Source organism: Canis lupus, chromosome 1 (assembly GCF_011100685.1).
Source record: "Canis lupus familiaris isolate Mischka breed German Shepherd chromosome 1, alternate assembly UU_Cfam_GSD_1.0, whole genome shotgun sequence".
In the NCBI taxonomy this organism is placed as follows: domain Eukaryota; kingdom Metazoa; phylum Chordata; class Mammalia; order Carnivora; family Canidae; genus Canis; species Canis lupus.
The window spans coordinates 35,373,777-35,386,848 of NC_049222.1; the positions used below are offsets into that span (position 1 = coordinate 35,373,777).

General features: G+C 39.7%; 1 long non-coding RNA gene across 2 annotated transcripts in view; it reads right to left on the reverse strand.

Annotated features, from left to right (window-relative positions):
- Positions 1-13,072, reverse strand: part of LOC111095548 — a 114,683-nt gene that overhangs the window by 29,610 nt on the left and 72,001 nt on the right. The window contains exon 3 of one of the 2 annotated variants that reach the window (XR_005353610.1): positions 7,969-8,272. The exons of the other annotated variant lie outside the window; for it this stretch is intronic. This is a non-coding gene — a long non-coding RNA (uncharacterized LOC111095548). Of the gene's footprint in view, positions 1-7,968; positions 8,273-13,072 lie in introns of those variants that run through there. 2 annotated transcript variants of the gene reach the window in all.

Below are 13,072 nucleotides of genomic sequence, written 5' to 3' on the forward strand. Positions count from 1 at the left end.
ATATAAGAAATAGTGAAAAGGGATTATAAGGGAAAGGAGGGGAAATGAGTGGGAAAAATTAGAGAGGGTGACAAAACATGAGAGACTCCTAACTCTGGGAAATGAACAAGGGGTAGTGGAAGGGGAGGTGGGTGGGGGGTTGGGGTGACTGGGACGGGCACTGAGGGGACACTTGACAGGATGAGCCCTGGGTATTATACTATATGTTGGCAAATCGAATATATATATATATATTATAAGCCTTATATATATATAAGCCTTTCATTCTCTGTTATTTAGCAATTTGATTCCTACAAATTTTTATTAGAGAATGATCAGATATGAACACATAATGATAGTCGTTATGTGTTATTAAAATATTAAAAGAAACCTTAGAAACAATCTTCATATCCAAGAATAGGGCAGTGAGGAAGTAAATGATAGAAATTATACAGTATTATTTACATTTATGAACAGTTTTAATGACAAGAGGATGTGCTTCCAATATGATATTAAGAGATAAGAGCAAGATCAAAAACTTCTTGTTAAAATGGCAATGTTCAGCTCTCCAAATTATTTAGCTATGCAAAAATATTTCATTCCGTTCAAATAGGTATTTGATGTATTCAGCGTTCTGTCTGAATAGGTACTTGATGTATTCTTGAATACATCAAGACTTGGCAAAGTCTTGCCAAGATTTTGTTGGAGGATTCAGCTGTACTGAAAGAGAAAATTCTACAAAGAATTTAAGTATAAAAATGTATAAATAATAGTTGCACAGGTAGATTTTAATTTCAAATTCTGATGCACTTAAAAATGCAGTCAACATTCACCTACTTGAATTAGAAATACCATGCCGAATCTTTCTATTTTCGGTGTAAGAAGTTCTCAGGGAATTTAGGAGTTAGTAAATTTCTGTTTCTGTCTTTGAATGTAATTATGTATCAATTATTTATGCCATTAGAGCCAGGATATGGGCCACTTAGGTACTGGTAATTTCACATTTTACGGTATCACTGAAGAACATGCCTCCACAATCCTTCCATCTCTATAAATTGAGAAGATTGAGTATTTTTTTTTTACTAAATAGTGGTTTGGTTAATGAAAGCACCTGTCCTATCACATGGGGATGGATTACAGAGGTACATGCTAGCCACTGTCCCTAGGTTGTCATCTGCACAGAACCATCTACAAAGAAAACACCATCCTGTCTCACTTTCAGGGTTGGTAGAACATTAGTTTACACTCTGGAAGTTATCCTAAAGTTGCTAAGTGACACGAAAATGTGTTTCACTTTGTTCAAGTCACAAAGGCAGGGAATCTAGCAAGTACTTATGAAAAGAGGTCTATAGGTATATGAATGCCATCAAATCGAGCAATAACAGACCCATAGGCACTTCTGTCTTAATTGGAAGGCAGCATGTCTCAATGGTGAGAGCAAGGACTTAAAGTGTTTCCAATCTGCCCATACAACTTCATTCTTTCATTCATCCAAGTGTTCATTGGATCTGAAGCTTATTACATTTCAAATACTTCCAACTGCTATGGATACAAATTTTTAAAAGACATAGTTCCTGAACTCTGTATCATGAAATATGTAGATTAAAATGAAGTCCTATTCTGGGGGAAATATATAATATTTAATCAGCAATCATGGCACTGTTAATGGGCAGGACCAGGCCACAGTACTGGACCTGCACACCCAGAGGAACCAGTGGAAGAGTCTTAATGATCTGTAGGGCCTGACAGTGGAACTCAGGTGGGAGGGGAGGAGGTGGGAACTGTACCTGCATCAACATGAGAGGGAATGTGGGGGGCTGAGGATGCTGGAGACCCAGCTCAGTAGTCATTGTCAGGTGCAGGTCTGTCCACTGCAGCAGGATTCCGGCTGCTAGGAAGGGGTTGGAAGCTGACTTTTGGTGTTGGGGTCAGATTGATTTAACCAAGGCAAAATCTCCATTCGGAGTGGAAACTGAGATACCAGACAGGGCAAGGACCACACATCTGCACTTGGGAAGCAGGCTCATTGTTGACCTAGAGCTGAAGGAGTGAGAAATTGGATTCAGAACCAGAGTCACCAGAGCTCCTAGCAAGTGGGAAACCAAAGGGCCAGCTCTATAGCTCAGGAAGCAATACAGGAGGCTGATAGTGTCATCTTGGGAACACAGGGTTTTGAAAAGACTAAGCAAACTAGAGACCAAGCTTCTTGATGGGAGGCATCTTCCTAGCTATCGCTGAGCTTGGCACCTGATAGGTGCTCAATGTTCGTGGGTGAATGAATTACATGAGTGACTCCATTCTCAAAAAGATGTGGGTAATGAGACTTCTTTTTTTTTTTAAGATTTTATTTATTTATTCATGAGAGATGAGAGAGACAGAGAGAGGGAGAGAGAGAGGCAGAGACAAAGGCAGAGGGAGAAGCAGGCTCCATGCAGGGAGCCTGACATGGAACTTGATCCCCTGTCTCCAGGGTCACACCCTGGGCTGAAGGCGGCGCTAACCCACTGAGCAACCAGAGCTGTGTAATGGGACTTCTAAGGTGATTTGTTTTGCAACTAGATTTGGCCAGAAAATTAATGTTGTACTGAAGTTTAATAGGAGCAGATGAGCCCAGCAACAGGGGATTTTAAGAGGGGGCTGCTAGCAATTCATGAAAGGGACAGATTCCTTTTTCTTTAAAACAAAAACCTCAGAAACACATTATCACATGCTTAGATGATACAGATGGACCTTCTGTATCATATAAAATGGAAGAGAAGTTTCTATTCGGGTTAATTTGAAGGGTAAATAGTACCAACTGGCCACACAGCTCAAAGGAACCATGGTATGTAAATTGTGGGTAGACCTGACATGGGTCCATCGTGCTGCATTAGCCAAAATGTGTCTTTCTTATGAGTTCTGAAAATATGCCCATATTCAGTGATGTTAACATTGTGTGTTACAATATTAAAGATTGTCTAACCCAGCAACTGAGATTTTTGTTATTATTGAACCTTTTTTCTTTCTGATGGTAATTAGCTAGCAGGTTAAGCTAATTACTGCTCCTGGTTTGTGAAACCCACATCATCTGCATGAAGACAGATAAATCTATATGCCATTAGGAAAGACATGATAATTATTCTAATTTTTAAATTTTATTTATTTATTTGTTTGTTTATTTATTTAAAGTAATCTCTCTACCCAACGTGGGGCTCAAATTCATGACCCTGAGATCTAGCTCATGCTAGATCTAGATCTACCCATGCTCTATCAACTGAGTGAGCCAGGTGCCCCATAATAATTATAAATGATAAATCAAATTACTTAGCTACAAGTGTAAAGGGTGAAGGGTTATGTAACTAAGACTCAGTCCTGATCTATAGCATTTGAGTTTTTAATTTGTTTTTTTAAGGAACCACACTTTAATTTTTGACAACGGTATATGATAAGGGATTAAAGCAACATCTATAGACTATCTATGCCAAATCATGTAACTAAGTCCATAAATTATTTCTGTCTATGGAATCAAAGGCCTGTATCAGATGAATTAATGTTATCCAGAGTTTAATATTAAAAAAAAAATACAATCTGACATTACTTTTCTTCCCAATCTGACATTATTCTTAACTCATCTCTCAGTAACATGAAATGGTTTATGGCAGTGATCTATAATAGAGTAATTGTACCAAAAGCCTGTTAGCAACTCATGGATGATGAAATGAAAAGATTAAATCTGCAGTCTGTTGACAAAAAAGTTGGGACACTTTTTCAGGTACATATGCAATGAATTAATGAGATATTTGAAAGCAAGAAAGTTGTTTGTTTTGAAATTAAGAAACACTATTCTTTCATCCTTCTGTAGGAACTCTACCTGATGGGTTATTTAGAGTAAAAAATTAGTCCAATACTCAGCACAAATTCTAAATATTACTGGCAGTGAAGGATCTTCTAAAACCTTTTATACTCAAGATCATTGATCTTATATAAGTAGATAGAATTACAGAATCCCAATTTAGAAGGGTTCTGGCATTGACAGATGTGGACAAATTTCCCCAGCTATAAATTGGTACTTTGTAACTCATTACATTGTCAATAGAAATATGTATATTTATAAGTACTAAAAGTTATGATATGCAAGAAGCAGATCTCATTAGCCTCATCTCTCTGAAGTCTTCAAATTTTTAAAAACATTTCTAGGGAATGCAACCATTTCCCCCCCTAAACTTTATTGAAGTCCTACACATAAAACTGATAAACGTAGAGTTTCTTTGATTAAAACAGCTAAGCTTTCTCAGTGGGAGTCAGGAAATCTTTGAGACACCACCAAAGAATATCCCAGGGTCTTGCTGAGCAGAATTTGAAAACCACTAATTGACACTGATGTTCCAAAGGTCAATCCTCAGAGTAAGGTTTTCTTGGACTCAACCCAGAGAAAGCAGAAAGAAGGAAATAATAAAGATAAATATAAGAGCTAATTAAACAGAAAATAAATATATGAGGATCAACAAAACCAAAAGTTGGTTCTGTGAAAAGACTAATGGAAATGACATACCTGGGAAATATCCATGAGAGAGAGAAGGAAAGCACAAATAAACAATATTAGAAATGGGAAAGGGACACACCTATAAAGATTGCAGACACTAAAAAATAGTAAGAGGATAGGCAAGCTGATACCTATAACCTTGAGAACAGAGTAAACATACATGTTTCTCAAAAATTTAACTTAGAAAAACTGGCTCTAGAAGAAATAGAAAACCGAAAAGTCCTATAATTATTAGCTAATTTGAATCATTGATCAAAATATTTCACCAGACCCTGAGGATTTTACTAGTGAGTTTAACTCAGCATTCAAGGAACAAGTCATTTTCATTGTATTAGTTTGCTAGGGCTACCATAACAAATTGTCACAGGTTGGATGGCTTAACCAACAGAAACGCATTTTCTCTCAGTTCTGGAGAAGTCCAAGATCAAGGTGTTGGCAGGTTTGGTTTCTTCCAATGCTTCTCCTTGGCTTGCAGAAGGCTGCAGTCTTGCTATGTCCTTATGAAGTCTTTCCTTTATGCATGAACATCTCTGGTATCTTTCTGTGTGTCCAAATTTCCACTTCTTATAAGAGCACCAGTCAGATTAGATTAGAGCTTACCCTAAGGGCTTCATTTTAACTTAATCATCTCTAGAAGTCCTATCTCCAAATATAGTCATATTCTGAGGCACTGGGAGTTTGAATATGAATTTGGGGGATACAATTCAGCCCACAACACTAATATTACACAAACTACTTTATATTACAGAAAATGATAATATACAGCCTAGCTCACTCTAAGGCCAGAGGGAAAATGAGACTAATCTCACTCATAAGAGCATATGGAAAATTCCTGAACAAAATACTTATAGCCTAACCCAACAATGTATTGAAAAATATAATAATCAGAGGGTTGAGTTTATCACAGAATATTATAGTAACTAGAACTCTGTGCTCAGCAATTATGATTCATGGTAACAAGAGTTTTAAATTGATTGGTTTCCCTGTACTTAGTGATTAAAGAAAATGTACTTATTTGAAGGTAAATTTTATTTACATGAGACATGGAATTGTGGGTGGTCTTACATTCTTTAAAATCTACAGGTCTTTCATAAAACTGATTTTTACTGTGATACCTTCCCTATATTTGGTCTTATGTTCATTATGACCTTTTCGTGTGCTGCCAATGCCTCTCAGGAACACCACCATGAAGCTGAAGGATCCACATTCATAAAAACATGCTAGCTTTCACGCAAGTCCTAATGAGCTTCTGGTTGAATTGTTCAGAGGAGAATGCCAGCCTCTGATTTTAAATGTACTCTTAAAGCAAATGTCTATCAGCGTGTGGCTGCTTACATCTGTTATTTTAAGACACTAATCAAGAGGAACATGGCATTTCACCTCCCCAATGTTATTTATGTGCCTTAATATAAAATCAGCGTTGGAAAGCTAATTATGGTATTCTGGATTTTGCAGTCAATAGGCATTTGCGATCATGAGTGGGTGCTATTGAAGAAGAGAAATAAAGAAAATACTGTCAAGCAAAGACTGTTCAGGAAACCTTATAGATTTAAATATCACTCCAGGAGTTTAAAGACTTTCCATTTATTTACTTATTTATGTTATTCTTTTGTAACAGAAACAAGCTGTCTTATATGTTGTATCTGAAAATCTAAACAAAAAAGCCTTGTGTCTTGTTAGCTGAGGTCACTGTGGTAAAAAAAAAAAAATTCAGGTCACAAGGACAATCTATTATGATGTCTTCATGAGGTTGGACTAATTTGCCCTGTAGTGTGGCCTCCTCCTATCCCCCAATTCCAGATGGCCATCTTGCCAGTGTAGGTGCTGTCACTAGCTGCAATGGCTGAAACCATGGATGAAGTAGAACAAATCCATACCCATGACCAGAAAAACTCAACATTTGTATCCTGTGGACAGTGGGTCAGTATAATTGTATTTGTATATGAAGGATAACATTTCTCACAATAATTTTATCTGAGGTTTTGAGACAATATTTTGAAGTACTGATGGATTTTTTTTTTCTGTAATTCTTTGTGCCTTGTGACATTTCCTTTTGCCCAGGCAGCTGGGCCTTCTGCACTCACTTCTTTAGGACAGGGTGACTGAACAGCATGCAGAGAACAGTGAAGCTAGCTCTTAACTTTGCAGTTTTAGAAGCTGAGTGCTGGCATAGGGTAAAAGATTAAAAGGATTGCTTGAAGATAATCAAGGAGGCAAATGGACTCAGATCCGTTTAGGACACTTTTGGAGTGACCTTGCATCAAGCAGGTTGACAAAGAAAAAGAAACATTTGTGTGGCAACCTGGCAGGTTGCTCGAGAGTGCCATCAAGTTCCTGCCCTCAGCGTGGCACATGAGCAGAAAATGAGCTTGTGAAGCCAGGAGGGCAGTGAGGTTGCCTTCCCCAGCCCAGAGTTATGTGAGAGCAGCAGAATATTTCCAAGTACCCAAGAATAGCATGAACATGGCATGGAGAGGCCATAGACCTGAAAGTTTGGGAAGAAGGCAGAACATAGCAATGACCTCCATGGGTCTCTGATCAGAGACCAGTGAAGGCCAGATGGGATTAAGGACTTCTCAGAGGATGTCAGTATACGCAGGTGATGACCCCAGTGCCACCCTTAAACTCAAGCACAAGGTTACCTTTGCTCTGAGCTTAGCCTCTTCCAGTTACCCTTCTCTCACAGGGCAGGGAATGTGCTACCTGGGGCCCAGACTTTCTTTCCTTGAGTACCTGGGGTCCTGGAACTCCTGGTCCAAACAGCCCTCACCCTAATTCCAGGGCCTGCCTGGGTTGCTTCCCTTGACCCATCTTGGTGAGGGTGAAGGTAGACTGTATCACTGGTGTTTGTACCCCTAGGCCAGAATGGTGGCCGTTGGCAGAGTGTGTTGACAGAAAGTGCATGTGTGGGTATGAGCAGAGCACGCAGCTCTTACAGTGCAGGACAGGCCTGGGGGCAGTAGAGAATGGGCCTCAGCCAGAAGCCGACTCTCAGTGCGGCCACTTTCCAGGTATTATGAAGAATATTTGTTGAGTATAGAATCTCTTTTAATTAACAGTTTCTTAGCTTGATTTATAACTTTAATGTTTAGGTATACGGAATGTGGGCTTTCATTTGTACCCTTGTCCTTGTCTCATCCTCCTGCCCTGCTGTGACTTCTCAGAGCATCAGTCTTTTGCTGTTGCATCCCTGCCACTCTGCTCCATGCCCAGCCTAGGATGGTGCTCAGTATCTGTTGACTAAATGAATTTAGAGAATAATGTCTTTTTTGACAGCTATTCACCTGAAAACCCATTAAAAGTTAACTACTGGCATTTAGAATCCATGAAAATATTCTGGTGGAATTTGGAAACAATACATGGGAGTTGGCATAGATTGAGCACTGCTAATTCTCTTCTAAATGAAGATGGGGTGTCACTGCTGCCTCTGAGGAAGGGGAGTGGGAGAAGCCCTTGACTTGATTATTGTCCAGGAAGTAAGCCCAGGTTTCTACTTCAGCGCTGGCCTTAGCTAGACCCAGTTGGCGGCACATGGACTTCCTCTAGAGCTTGCCATCAGTTGGTCTGGAGCCAATAGCCTGCGATTCTAGGCAAGCAGGGCTTGGCTCCTGCCCTGTGCTCAGAGACCGTGCTGGCACCACTACAGAGTTCTTGGCCCTGCTTTGCTCTGATTAACCAGGCTATCGGTGGGGCAAACCAGGTCTGTGGTGATGTCTGACCTGCTTCTTCCAATCAGCTTGTTTCAGCAGAGCTCCTTTGCAGACGTATCATCTGAGGGAAGAAATTCTAAAATGAAGACTATTACATAATGATATTATGAATAACACATAGCTTCCTAAAACAGGTCTTTTTCTATTACATTCTCAGATCAGGTTTTAGAAGCAATCCAATTTTAGACTCTTGTAGTAAGAACAAATCTAGGAACCTTCATCAGGTGTGACGCATTTGATGCAAAATATAGATGGACAAAGAATGATGTTGCTCGGTAATAAGCGCAATGACATGATGGTCACTAAAATATATATGAGCTCAGGAAAGTATGTCAAACGACACACTAAAGGATAATCAGGTGAAGGAAGGAGATAGTTAGCCTAGCTTTATATTCAACATAAAACTAAAATGGAGGGTTTCATCCCACATTTACTAGATGGAGAGTTTGTGCCACATTGACTTGGCTTTGGAGGAGTTTTTTGATCTATTGAAGCAGAGCGGACAGCCTGGGACATCTCCAGGGTCATGAGCATCCTATGGTGCTGACTGGGTTTGGAGCTTAATTATTTAAATGTTTCCAGACTCAAATGACTGATGAGCTAACATTTTTTTAATTCAGGCTTTCACAGAGCAAGCTGTAAGATGTGCCCAAAGCAAACGCTGTAGAATGCTTTGCTAAATGGATACAAACTGAAAATTCCAAGCCATGCATTTTACTTCGCTATTCACATTTGAAATTACAAATTTAAGATTTTATCCAAATTTCAAGGGAACAGAGCTTGACATCAGTTCCTGTCCTGAGTGAAGTCTTTCATGAAGAGAACTAGAGTTTGTTTTGTTGTTTATAAAGAGAGAAAAAATACTGTTAGAATAAAGAAAAAAGAATGTTGCCAGAATGTTCTACTTAATTTAGCCCTCTAAAGATAAACACACTGGTGAATCATTGCATGCTGATGTTACTATTTTAACACTAATTCTGTAACCTTTTCCTACTCTGGTCTACTGAGTAGGTGGGTTATAGGTAGACTCACTTAGAGGAGAGTTTATTCTTGTCAAACTCCTTTAAAGTTTTCCGATGGCTCAAACTATTTCTAATATAAGCAATTGCTACTGGAGGCCTCTTAAAATAGCACTTTAAAGAATAAAAGCATATTGGAGAACTATTCAGTTTGTAGAGAGTCTATAGAGTTACGATAGCTTACTAATCATCAAACTTAGTAATTGATCTCAAATGAATTGCAGATATTTTATAGCACTATGTGGATGGTAACTGAATCTTGATCGCCCATGTTGCAAAATTGGCCATGGAAAATACTTGCCCTGTCCCCAGCAAGCCAGATCTTTGTATCGCTCTATTCTTTGTCTCCTATGTCTTGATACCATGTCTTTTTAGCATATATTCCATTTTCCAAGTTGAGAGTGACTAACTGGGCTGGCCATCCTTTCTCAGATTTCCCTCTTGGTAGTTACTTGTCTTGTGGTAGAGGCTCTCATTCATCTAGCTGAGCTTCACTGGCAAACGCACTGTCTTATTTAGTTTTGCATCAGAGTATCAGTACTACATGTTGACAGCAAACGTTTCTGAGTGGATAATATAACAGGTTTTCAGCAAGTGAATGGTTTTTAGCTATAGAAATGCCAAATCTCTCAGTAAGAATCACAGCATTGAAATCTGAGGCAGCTTCTAGAGCTTTGCAGCACTTGAAGCAAGTCCTGTGAACTCACTCAGCTGGCTCCTCCTTCTCTGGGTCCTCCCAGTGTCCTGCCCTCACTGCTGCCTCCCTCTTTCCTTTGCTTTTGTTCCCAGCGTCTATATCCAGGCCATATCATCCTGCTCTATACTCTGGAGTTTTCTTTAGACTCCTGGCGTACCTTTTCCCCCTCCCATGTTCTCTCCATTACTGTCGAAGAACCTATTCATTTTTATCTCGGGAAAATCCACTGTAGTCATTGGGAAAACCCAATGAATTCCAGGAAGACAGTTACTCAACCTCATCTCCGAGAAATGGGAGAAATGCTGCTGATTAGCTGATTGCTCTTTGCTCCTTTCAGGCGTGCTGTGAAGGTCAAGGGAACTCCCTCATGTAACACATAGTTTGAGCTGTGCTCTCACTGAAAGATTTTTAAAATCTTATTTTTTTAATTTAAATTCAATTTGCCAACAAATAGTATAACACTCAGGGCCCTCCTTAATGTCCATCACCCAGGCACCTCATCCGCCCATTGCTCCTCCCCTTCTGCAACCCTTTGTTTGTGTCCCAGAGTTAAGAATTCTCTCATGGTTTGTCTTCTCTAATTTTTCTCCACTCAGTTTCCCTCCTTTCCCTTATGGTCCATTTTACTATTTCCTATATTCCACATATAAGTGAAACCATATAATTGTCTTTTTCTAATGACTTATTTCACTCAGCATAATACCCTCCAGTTCCATCCACACTGAAGCAAATGTAGGTATTTGTCCTTTTTTAGATATCTATATCTATCTCTCTCTCTATATATATATCACATCTTCTTTATCCATTTATCTATCAAAGGACATTATGGCTCCTTCCACAGTTTGGCTATTGTAGACATTGCTGTGATTAACATTGGGGTGCAAGGTGTCCCATCGTTTCAGTTTTTAAATTCTTAACCCAGCATTGGCCTAAGCAATTTTGGGGTTAGCCTCAGGGACATCCTGGACCCAGTTGTTTGTATGCCATATAGAATTAGATTCTTGGAAGGCCTCCAGTCCATGGTATTGACACTCTTCCTTATAATCCTTCTTTAAAAGTATCTTTTTACTCCCTGCTCAAATCCCATTACAGGTGCCTTTTCTGGTGTCCCTCCCATCACCTATCAGGTTTTCTACCAATTAGCCCTATTCAAGACCTCAGCTATACCTAGGGGAGCAACAGGGGCACTTGGGCTGTCTTTCAGCACATTCCCAGGGAGAGGGAACTTTTAAAATGACTTGTAGTTTGTTAAGATAATGATGGTAAGTAAGCTGAATATGTATCTCCCCATCCCCCCCTCCAGGAGGTCTGCATCCTAGTCTCCAGAGCCTGTCAATATGTTACTTTACATGACAAGGGGACTTTGTAGGTGTGATTAAGTTAAGGGCCTGGAGTTGGGGAAATTATCCCGGATTATTTAATTGAGCCCAATATAATCACACGAGTCCTTATAAGAGGAAGGCAAGGAGGTCAGAGAGGAAAAGGCAATGTGAGAGCAGAAATAGAAACTGGAGCGACGCGGCCATAAGCCGAGGCTGGCAGCTTCTAGAAGTTGGGAGAGAAAAGGAATGGATTCTCCTTTGGAGCCTCCAGAAGGAATTCGGCTCTGCTGATACCTTGATTTTAACCCTATAAGACTTATTTCAGGGGATCTCTGGGTGGTGCAGCGGTTTGGCGCCTGCCTTTGGCCCAGGGGCGATCCTGGAGACCCGGGATCGAATCCCACATCGGGCTCCGGTGCATGGAGCCTGCTTCTCCCTCTGCCTATGTCTCTGCCTCTCTCTCTCTCTCTGTGTGACTATCATAAATAAATAAAAATTTTAAAAAAAGACTTATTTCAGATTTCTGACCCCCAGAACTATAAGGATAAATCTAGATTGTTATAAAATACTAAATTGATGGCAGTGTCAACAGGAAACTAAATAAAGATGAAAAGACATAGGCAAATCATATGAGACCCTTAACTGTAGGAAACAAAATGAGGGTTCCTGGAGGGGAGGCAAGTGGGGGGATGGGGTAACTGAGTGGTGGACATTAAGGAGGGCACATGATATAATGAGCACTGGGTGTTATCTGCAATGAATGAGTCACTGAGCTATACATCTGAAGCTAGTAATGCACTATATGTTAACTAATTGAATTTAAATAAAATAATATTTAAAATATATTAAAAAATTTAAAGAAAAAATTTTAAGAAAAAAAGACAATTCAAAAAGCAAATTGAAAGCAGAACTGTAAATCAAGGAGAGAAAGGACCCATAGGATGGCTCATTGCTTCTCTAAGAGCAGCCACACCGGCTCCCCATCTTGGCCTATGTGCCTGCTGGTAAGTTAGAACCTGGTTAGACCTTGATTGCTGTCCAGTGCCTTTCCTTCTTTTTCCCCTTATATCAGAGAGAAAGACTTATCTCCTTTCCCCCCATAGCTCTCAGGGACTTTCCTACAACCATCTTGGAAGCATCTTCCTCAAAGACTGCAGCTAGGTGTTTGCTGTGATGCTCATCAGTACTTCTAGAACTGTTTAGATGACTGGTACGTGGATGCTCACTCTTGTGTGTGCCAAGTTTAGTGGTGTGAATAGTAGGCACGAGATGAGACCCTACTAATTAAACTGGGATCTTATCCCTCTTTTCCTTAGAACAATGGTCTTAGTAGGAAAATTCTGAGACTTCAGTCACCAGGTAAATCAGCCAGCCAAACGTATTCACTACCTTCTGTGTAGTCAGCACTTAGCTCTGGGTGTCCTGTGTTGATATGAGAAATTTGGGTTGTCTACTTCTTCCTTCCTCGAATGCCTGCATAAAGAGGTAAAAGCCACATGATGGGAAAGATTCATTTCCTCAATTAATCTGAAGCGTAAGTATTAGTACTTACCATTTTTACTAATGGATGGCAAAATGTGCTTCTGGAAGAGGATACTAAATTTTCATTGGGCTATTTAAGGAGATAAGGGAGAAATTGATGAATTAGTGAAAAAAAAAGTGACCAGTACTTTTTAGACATGATGGAATTCTCCTGTTGGTGAAATGTGACGTGGCTGAAATTCAGAATGGACCCTGCCAGCACCAGTGTTTGTTTATTTATCCATGCACCACTCACCTAGTCATGTACACATGCTAAAAACAATTGCTGAACACTTAATAAT